The sequence below is a fragment of the Pteropus alecto genome, unplaced genomic scaffold (assembly GCF_000325575.1).
Source record: "Pteropus alecto unplaced genomic scaffold, ASM32557v1 scaffold87, whole genome shotgun sequence".
NCBI classification, from domain to species: Eukaryota; Metazoa; Chordata; class Mammalia; order Chiroptera; family Pteropodidae; genus Pteropus; species Pteropus alecto.
Window position 1 is genome coordinate 19,304,355 of NW_006443225.1, and position 10,144 is coordinate 19,314,498.

The 10,144-nt window shown below is 49.6% G+C and overlaps 1 protein-coding gene and 1 non-coding gene across 2 annotated transcripts in view; both read right to left on the minus strand.

Annotated features, from left to right (window-relative positions):
- Window positions 1-10,144, minus strand: part of PAG1 (phosphoprotein membrane anchor with glycosphingolipid microdomains 1) — a 95,927-nt gene that overhangs the window by 30,837 nt on the left and 54,946 nt on the right. Inside the window, exon 2 of the mRNA XM_015598620.2 lies at window positions 7,240-7,335. The gene's annotated coding sequence lies outside the window, so the exon portion shown is untranslated. The remainder of the gene's footprint in view (window positions 1-7,239; window positions 7,336-10,144) is intronic.
- On the minus strand, window positions 5,762-5,880 carry LOC112472709. The gene has a single exon (XR_003043741.1). It is a non-coding gene; the product is annotated as a 5S ribosomal RNA (ribosomal RNA).

Below are 10,144 nucleotides of genomic sequence, written 5' to 3' on the forward strand. Positions count from 1 at the left end.
CCTTTGAAATCTCCTTTAATGTCCCAAGAGAGAACTGGAGTTTCTCACCTGTGGCCGATGGCAAAAATAACCACGATTCTCACTCCTTCCTTTGTCCTTGCTCTTTGTAATGTGGCTCTCCGGTACCACCCATCGAGAGCTGAAATCTGTCTCCCTACCCCTTGAATCGAGGCTGGACCGTGACTTGCTTTGGCTAAACAGCGTGGCAGTGTGCCTGATCTGAGGCCTGAGGTGCCTGCATACTTCCATTCATTCTCTGGGTAACCCTGACTCCATCACGGAACCAGACTGGGCTGGCCTTGCTGGACGACGAGAACCCACACAAACCTGAGGTCCCAGCCAAGGTGTCCCAGACGAAGCCCCAGACGTGGGAGAGCCTGCCCAAGGTCGGCAAAGCCAAACCACAGCTGAGTTTGCCGCACGTGGATGCTGAGCTGAGTCCAGAGGAAATGCCCAGCCGAGTCAGCCTAAATTGCCAAGTGCAGAATCAAGAGCTAAATAAATGGTCACATTAGGCCACTAAGCTTGTGATGAAGCAGAAGGTAACGGATATAGGATCCTTTGTATACTTCTGGCATTTTAAAACTCATTTTTTTGGAGTAACACATATACTTGAGAAATGTTTATTGAATGAATGAATGAATAAATGACGATTGAACATTCGATTACGAGGTAAGAGTTCTCTAACGAAACAGAACTCTGACTTTTTATTTTGAAGAGAATTGACTTCTACCTTTCCTGGCTGTGAGACAGAGTGACGTTTAGCACAGGGCGTGCTCACGATGCCTTAGCTCTCATCGATCCCGGATGTGCATGAAAACACCAAAACCAACCAACCAACCAACCAACCAATGAAAAATCAAAAGTCAAAGCAAATGCTGCATTGCTGGGGCACACAGGAGGTTTTTCCTAAATCCTTTTAAACCCAAGACCAACTCTCCTGGAAGTCTTAGGTGGAGACTGCCAAGCTCCTCTTGGAAAGTACGCCCTCTCTAAGCGACCCACAGCGACTCACCACGGGGAAGACCTTCACGGGGTGTTCTCCACTCACATCCACGGCTGGTCTTTCTCAATTTGGCCTGCATATTAGAAGCACCCGGAGAGTTTTAAAAAACACCTCCAGGGATGGGCTTAATTAGTTTGGGGGTACAACCTGCATGCAGGGACTTTTAAAAGCCCCCAGAGTGACTTTATTGAATAGTCAAGCTTGAGAAGCACTGCTGGATCCTCCCCAGAGTGTTTCTGCAGCCAAAGTGGTTACTAGGGAATTAACTATCAAGGCGGACCTGAGTCGAGTTTCTTTTTTATGTGTCTCTAATCAAAACACAGCACTGAGACAGTCTACCTAGAGAATACGTAAAATATAAACATGATATAGACAACAATTGCTTACAGTGGACGATGACTTGCTCCAAAGGAATTAAGGAATAATTATCAGATGAGTAACTTCCTGATGAACTTGGCAAGCGTAATGGGACCACGTGGCAGGGTCTTAAGTGCCTTCGAATAATGAGATATTCAAAATGTTATTGTCCAAAATTAAAATACCACATAAGGCTATAAATTATGTGAAATACGCAATTCGAGCTCAATTGCATTTCATTGTATGATCTAAAAGCACATTAACCTAAAATCTTTGTTTGAAAATGCACCTTATATGAATAATAACACTTTATCACAAGTCATGGCATAATTCAACATTTTAATACGATTTTGAGTTCGGATCCAGTGTGGGTATTTTGAAAAGCTGTGGTCTTAATGCATAAGCGATTCTCACATGGCAACAATATTATTTACAGGGACTGTTTCTTCTTTGGCAGAGTTCAAAAGTGCTGAAAAATGATGAATACCCTGACGCTATGAACTATATAATGTATGCAAATTGCTTTCGTGCCAACATTTCATCCTCGAGGACTCCCACGGCTGCGATCACAAACAGACATTCGGAGAGTCGGAATTTTCTAAGCCACAGATTCCCCGAGAGGAAAATGTGGTTTGACTCTCCGGCTTCACAGAAATGGAAAATGAAGTAACAAGTTCGGCCGAGCCCCCGGCATCGCAAGCCGGGGGGGTCTGAGCCTGCACCCTCGTCTCCCCTGAGACGCTCGGGGAAGAGAAGGGTGGAGCGTGCTCCAGCCCCGCACGAGCGGGGGCCCCAGGCGGCCATTTCTGCCAGGCGCTGCTGCAGATGGCTGTGTTCAGAGAGGCAGCGGGGACACAGGTACCACTTCCTACTGCAGGGCCTGTCACGAAACGGGCTGGGAGCAGGTCCAGCCCATCCATACTTAGTTGCGAACACAGTCGCTGTGTTTTTTCCTAGTCTGTTATTAACTTTTTACATGCACATGGTACATTTGTCGCAATTAATGAACCAATATTGGTACACTATTATTATTATTACTATTATTATTTTTACTATTATTATTATTATTAACTAAAGTCTATAATGAATTCAGATTTCCATAATTTTTGCCTAATTTCTTTTTTTTTTAATTTCAGGATCCCATCCAGGAAACCACGTTATACATAGTCTGCTCTGTTTTTTATTAGTTCAACAGAGAGAGAGAGAGAGAGAGAGAGAGAGAGAGAGAATATGAATATTTCTCTTCTTCTATTCAGCCAATTAAGGGTGAAATCCTGTAAATTACTGTTCTCATATTCTCTAATGTAAAATAAAAAGGCGCATGTAAATATATTAGTCTGGAGTTTTAATCATGAGAAAAATATTGGGAATAAGAGCACGTTTAGGTTAAAAAATATTTCGGCATTTGGAGGCACCTAGAAACGTGGTCTCTAATTTCAACATGGATTAACGAAGCCTAAAAAATCAGGGTGGTGTGTGAATTTGGGGGTACTCACAGGCAGCTCGCACAGGGCTACAGAAAGAGAGAACACTGTGTCCTTCATCGTCATTTACATGAGGGGCGCTGGCCTTTTAAAAATCCACAGAAATGCAGTTAGAATTTCCTTGCCAATATTTGTACAAAACATTTTCGAATTAAGACTGATTCGTCTTATTCTGAAGTGAATTGTTAGATCACGAGAGAGAATGTTAAAGCGTTGGCATTTCTTATAGAAATGCCAAACGTTTTCCTCCGCCTGATGTTGTACTATAAATAGGGGAATTCAAATGCTAAAAATGTTCTCCAAGTCTCCAAACATAGTTCGTTAGCATCTACTTCCTACTACGAATGAGTCAGTCTTCCAAAGTTGAAAATGAAAGCTAGCTGCTAGCTTCACAGAGAAACATCGTAGCGTACCCCAAGTAATTAAAGGGAAGAGACGTTTCGTTTATGTGTATTTCTTTGTCCTCGGATCATACCCTGAAATGCTTCCTTAGACTGTCACTGAAGTTTTATTAAAGGTGGGCAGGACTGAGGGATCCCAGACGTAGCTCACTGATGTCTCCTCTGTACCTGGTTGCCTGCTACGACCTTAAGTTGTCTCATCGCTCTTAAGACAGCACTGCTCACAAGATGTCACTAGACGTTCATCTCAACCTGAGTGAATAAATAATTGCGGAAACTCTACATCAAGCTTTGGAGGGGCACAGTTAGCGCCCCCTGGAGCACACTTTGGGAAGTGCTGGGTTAAGGCGGGGCCTCCAGGAGGCTGCTGTCTGCGTGCCCATGGCAGGTGCCACAGAACAGACGTCAAACGCCCCTCTCGTTGGCACATCGGCTTGAAGGGTGGCCTCTGTCAGCGCCGGCAAGGCGAGTAACACCACCGGCCTCAGGACCCTCGTATGCCAAGAGGCATGGGACCCTCCCAGAGAACAGGGTGTTGAGGAGAGGGCCGGCAGCCCCTGGCCTGGCTCCTGCGTGCGGGGTGATGCCGTGCAGGCGGCCGCTCAGCGCAGCATGGTGCCCAGCAGCATCGACCCGCACCCACGCGGAATTCTAGAAGGACAAACATTGCAACTTCTGCTGACGAAGGGTATATGACACCGATAATGTGACATGATGTGTGCGCCTCGGGGGGATGGCAGGGGGTCTCTAGACCAAAAGGCAAGTGACAGTCCAGGAGGTGCCCGTGGCTGGGTGCATGAAGCTCTAAGCCCAGACTCCTGCGCAGGTGACCCCGACGCCAGTGCCGTCTACCCTCGCTGCCTGTGGACCTCGGACACGTTACTCACCCTCTCTGAGCTTCAGCTTCCTCTTCCGTAAAGTGGGAATAATAATAGCAGTAGCAAAGTAGGTAGATTCAACGATTTAAAATTTGCAAAGTGCCGAGGCCTGTGCTCGCCTCAGAGAAAGTACAATCCAAGTGTTTGTTAAGTGAAACCGTGTCGTTAGGTGTTTACTCCCCTTCGCCTCTGTCGGTGCGGTTCCCTTCGTAACAGACAGAGACGACGCACAGCACCGATGAGACGAGACCTCTCGCTCCTGGCTTTGAGACGGCCGGGCCTGACTGGGTCTAGGGGCGCAAACGCCCAGACCTGGCCACTCTGCTTTCAGGGGCGCATGAGCCGACACGGCTGCCTGTGAGCCCCTGCTCTCTGGAGGGCTGCGGTCACGTGCCACGGACAGCCAGGTCGCCGCCAGCGCCTGCTGACGTCCAGGCCCCGGGGACACGGGTTACTGTAGGTGCCAGCAGAAGAGGAACACAGGCGCAGGGCGGGAGGCGGGGCTGCAGAGCCACAGACAGCCGGGTCACTGCGAACGGCCACCAGGCCTCCCACAGCAGCGCCTCCGAGGAGCCCGCCTGCCTCGGCCCCGCAAGAGACCCGCGACTCGGTGGTTACAAACAATCAAATAAAAACTGCTCTAAGACCAGACAAAATACATGTACCAAACAGACTGAAGCAACCCAGGTGAAGCTTGGTGACACCTCGGTTCATTTCTCTTGGTTTCTCTGGTCTTTACTTGAAAATATCATCATATAAATATATTCGATATGTTCTTAAAAGGTTATACAAACACTTCTTTAAAAAGGTTGTCGACCACATTGCAAAGGATGAGACGTTTAAAAACGACGGAGCAGACACTGCACGTGGGTGTCACGGTGCCAGCGTCACAAACCTGCCCCGCGGGCAAGGCCAGCTCGGGCAAGGCCAGCTCTCACGCCGAGAAGGGTCTGCAGTGACCCTTCGCCGCCACTGCCGTTTGAGAAACGTCATGATCTGTGCGATGACGTTCCTGAGAAACGACGCGGGGGTTTCTTACAGACACGGGCCACGACGGCAGCATGACACACGTCCGCGCGTGAGGACGGGCGCCGTGACCTTGGCCACGGCCACCTGCTCCAGGGACGGTCTGCTCCGAACCTTCGCTTCCACGGCTGCCGCCTTTCAGTGACAAACATCTGGGGCGTGGCCCCCCCACCCTCGTCCCCGGCAGCGCACCCCTCACCCCTCACCCGGGGCACGTCCTGGAATGCGCATCGCGGGCGGCCCCCGTCTGCCTCCGTGAGTCACCAGATGAGGTGCCCGGGTTGGTTTCCACTCACTCACGCTGCCACGCGGATGCCAACGCGTGGGCAGCAAGGCCAAGGCCGCTCTGCGTGTTTCTGAGTGTCCCTCAGCTCTCACGATTCCCGTCCCTGTCGTCACGTCCTCCCCATGATGTACGAGCGGAATGAGGAGTTGCTCACTGGCAGGGACACGGTGGCCCCAAATCATGGCCCCCCCTACCCTCCCGGGAAGCTATTAAAATGTGTTTTTATTTTTTTAATTTATTTTTTTATATGAGGCGACCCTTGGCCGACCTCACAGATTGCAAGGACCTTGTCAGTTTACAATCCCTAATTTTTTATTTTTTTACTCCTACAGCACCTGGTCTTCCTAGGTGGTCTCCCATCCAAGTACTAACCAGGCCCGACCCTGCTTAGCTTCCGAGATCAGATGGGACCCGGCGTGTTCAGGGTGGCGTGGCCGTAGACAAAATATGTTTTTAGAAACCCTCTCAGTGGATCTGCAGCTGAGTGTTTTGAGCCCCCGGCTGCTCTGCTGTACCCCGTTCTGTATGCACGGCACAGACCCTGCCGAGCCTGTCACAGTCAGCAAACAATGTCCGCTCTGTCAGAACAGAAAGCGAACCACGTCACACAATTCCCCTGTGAAGTATACGGCCTCCATCCCCTGCCGTCCCCAGGAAAGAACCACAGGGCCGAGGACCCAGGAGGAAAACACTGCCCGGCCTTCGACACTCTGAAATCACCTTCTAGTGAGCGAGGGACCCAGTCACGGCAACTGTACGCCACCTGCTAAACAGAGAGGGCGCACGGGTTTATTCTCTGTAAAACTGGAGAGTGTTTTTGCATTTCTCTCTCGGTGTGTTCACGGATGTCTCTCTCCGGGAAGGTGGCGTTTCATCAGATATAATTCAGGGCTCGGCACAAACGGCTTTTAGCGACAGACTGAGCAGCAACAGGGGAACGCCACGGAAATGACACGGCGGTTTGTGTGAACGCTGGCAGTTCGCGCCTGACTGCGGAAGCCGAGTCTGAATCCTGAGGCTTCTGCTCAGCCTCTGCTCCTGCAAGGCTCGCGATTCATAAAGAAAGCACTTTGGGGTGGGGGGGAGGACTCCTCTGGGACTACGGTATGGTGCTGGCAACTCCTCCTGGGTCTCTCTACCTCTCTCTCCTCCCTCCCTAGCTCTTCACACACACACACACACACACACACACACACACACACACACACACACACACACGCACCCCGCACACACACGAGGCATGAAAAATATGATCTTCAAAAGAACTTCATGAAGCGTGTGCCGCCCACCCAGGCGAGGCTTGCTGAGTATTCGCATGAAAGAAGAACGTGGATTTCTTCCCAATCTGCCGTCTCTGTAGCTCTTGCTGCTGTAAGATGCTATGATTCGGGGTTTTCCCCTCGCGACGTGACTACACGTTTTATTTTAACCTTTAAAGGGGATTTTGCCCACCTCTCGCCTCATAAAAGACGAAATGCTATTTTTATAACCAAGCCACCCTGGTTTTGTTTTCTCGGATATCCGAGAGAGGTCAACAGGAGGGGAAAGGGGCAGCTTCCCCTCCTCCCCTTCCCGCCCATGTTCGGTAGGGCTGGGGAGCGCCCAGACGCGGTGGGTCCTCCCCTCCCCCGTCTGGCAGAGGCGGCAGGGCGCCCCGCACTGCGCTTTCTCGTCTCCCCCTCCGTCTCCCCCGCACCACTCTGGGTTTGCAGCACCCTGAACAAGCGAGCCTCTGTGTGGTGCCACCGCGAGCTGCCCGTTCTAACGACGTGCGCCTTACGGCCACGGTGCCCATGTTTACCTTGGAGAAAAGTTCGTCCAAACGAGCATTCAAAGTTCCGGCAGAGTCATCCCTCTGCAAGGCCGCGCTGAGGGGTTTTCCTCCTTCCTTCTCGGCCTGTAAACGAAGAGAAAGAAAGTTAGGGAAAAAAAAAAAAAAGGCAGATGGATAAAGACTGAAAGCTACTTATCCAGTTCATGGTAAAAACGCTAGCACGTTTATGCCCAACGCCGGGCTTTACATTCCTCCCCGGACAAAGCAGGGAAAAAACTACTTAGAGTGGTGAATAAACCAAAAAGTTTCTCCAAAATAACAGCCAGGTCAACGTCTGATCCAACATCCACCGCTCGCTGCCCCGCACTTTCCCCTTTGACGACAGACGCGTCTATGGGCAGCCGGAGTCACGTGAGAATTCACATAACCGTGGGGCAAGCTGCTGCGACTTGTCTCATCGAAAGGGTGAGGCACGGAGACCGTGACCTTGATGACACGCAGATGGCCTAGTCCCGGGGGGCCCTCCTCCACTCCGCCGAGGACACCGGGAAGACGCGAGGAATGGGGGAGAGCACCGGGCGGCCCCCTCCCGGTCCCTCCGCCCGTCGCCCCTCGGTCCCGTCCCACCACCGGTGGCCCTGCTCTGATTGTGGCGCCTGCCTTTCCTCCCGCCCCCCGCCCTCTCCAGTTCCCGTCCCACGTGCTAATAAACACCTCTGTGTTAAACCTCGTTTTACGTAGGACAGCGTGAGAGGCGCCCTGTGAGAGGGAGGAGGAGAGAGAGATGGAATGAATGAACAAACAAATGAACGAATGAACATGTTGATGCCCCAAGGAGACTGTCCTGGCTGTTGACGAAGATGCGGAACTTCTCCATTATTTTAACAGACTGAGGGATGATCCCTGATCTGCCAGACAGGAACCTGAGCAGAACGCGAGCCTCCTAGATCTGCATCCGGCGAGGTTCTCCTATGGGGCCACACGTGAGCCCCACGGCCGAGTCCACAGCTGATTCCTGTCATCTGGAGGTTCATCTACTGTCTCCCAGACACCTACCAAGAGACAGACGGGTGCCTTTGATTGGTAATCAGCTACATCATCGTTGCCCGTCTCTTTTTAAATAGGTCTAAAAAGATCACACAGTCATGGGCTGTCTTCCTCAACACGCCACCAGGTCCTTCCACCACGAGCCACGCAGGCTCAGAGGCGAGGTCTTCGCTAGGGAAGAGCTGGACAGACATGAGCCTCTGCCGAGCCATTGTTTACTCCTTCACTGGATTTCACATCGAACCCTCTCCTGAACCCCTGCCACACAGATATATTTAGACTGCGAACCTCTCTATTTCCCCGTGTCGTCATGGGCGATCCCAGAGAACTCACCTGAATTTATTAGAAATAGGAGCAAGATTTGATTACCTAACGCGAATTGCTGCAGTAGAAAAATAAAATGCATAAACGGTTTTCTTAAAATGTCAAATCTTATTAATATGTATTAGAAATAATGTTTGCATACGCTTTCTCTGTTACTAGATGCGAATAAAGAGTCTGATTTGAAAATTAAACGTATGACTTGATAATTAATTTAATAATATAAAGTGGTACATAATTTTGCATTTTCCCATCAAAATACGCATTTCGTGAATTAAAAATATTCGAAAGGAACGAGGTAATGAAGATGATGTGGTACTGCCATACGGTAGATATGTAGGTCAACGGAATAGAATTTAGTATTTAGAAATAAACCCATCTATCTATGGCCAACTGATTTTTGACAAAGGTGCCAAGACTGTTCAGTGGGGAAAGAATAGTCTTTTCGGCAAAGGCTGTGGGACAACTGAACAGCCACATGCAACAGAATAAAGTTGGATCCTTAACTCAGACCGGATGAAAAATTAAGTCAAAACGGATCAGATAAATGTAAGAGCTACAACTACAGAACTCTTAGAAAAAGGAAATGGGGTAAATCATCCGCTCAGATCTGGAGTTTCAGACATGACACTCAACACACGAGCAGAAAAAGAAAAAAATAGATGCATTGGACTTCATCAAAATTATACAGATTTTTCTTTAAAGAACACTATTAAGAGAGTGAAGAACTTATAACAATAATAAGACAACCTAACCAACAATGGCAAAGGATCTAAACAGACATTTCTCCGCATGTACAATGGCCACTAAGCACATGGAAAGATGCTCAGTGCTATTAACCATTGAGGAAATGCAAATCGAATCTACAATGGAGTACCACGTCATACCCATCAGGATGGCTGTCGCCAAAAAGTCCAAGGTTGGCGAGGACGTGGAGAAGCCGGAACCCTCCCACCCACTGATGGAAATGGGAAACAACGCGGCCTCCATGAAAACAGGCCGGGTGTCCCCGGACAGTTCACCATCAGAGTTACCCACTGACCAGCAGCTCCGCCCCTAGGTGCATACCCAGAAACGACAGCGCGTGCACGCACAAACGTGTCCTTGGATTTCGTGGCAGTGTTATTCGTAACAGCCCAAAGTGGAAAAGTACAAATGCCCACCCACTTATCAGTCATGTCACGACATGGACGGGCCTTGAACACATGCTGCTACAAGAACTCTCAGCTCAACACGATTACATGTACGTGAAATGTCCCAAACGGGAACACATGGGAGGGACAGAAAGATCGGCAATGGCTCTGAGCTGGGGGAGAGGACAGTGACCGCTGAGGGCTGTGGGGTTCTTTCCGAGGTCATGAACATGTTTTAAAATCCATCACGGTGATGGCTGTGCAACTCTGTGAATATACTAAAAATAGTGAATCGTACTCTTTAAATGGGCGAATTGTATGGTATGCAAATTATATCTCAATAAAGCTGTTACCAAAAAAATATTCCACGGAATGTGGACATTTTAATGTCAGTCAGTTCCCAGATCGATCTTAGACGAAGATGGCGAACC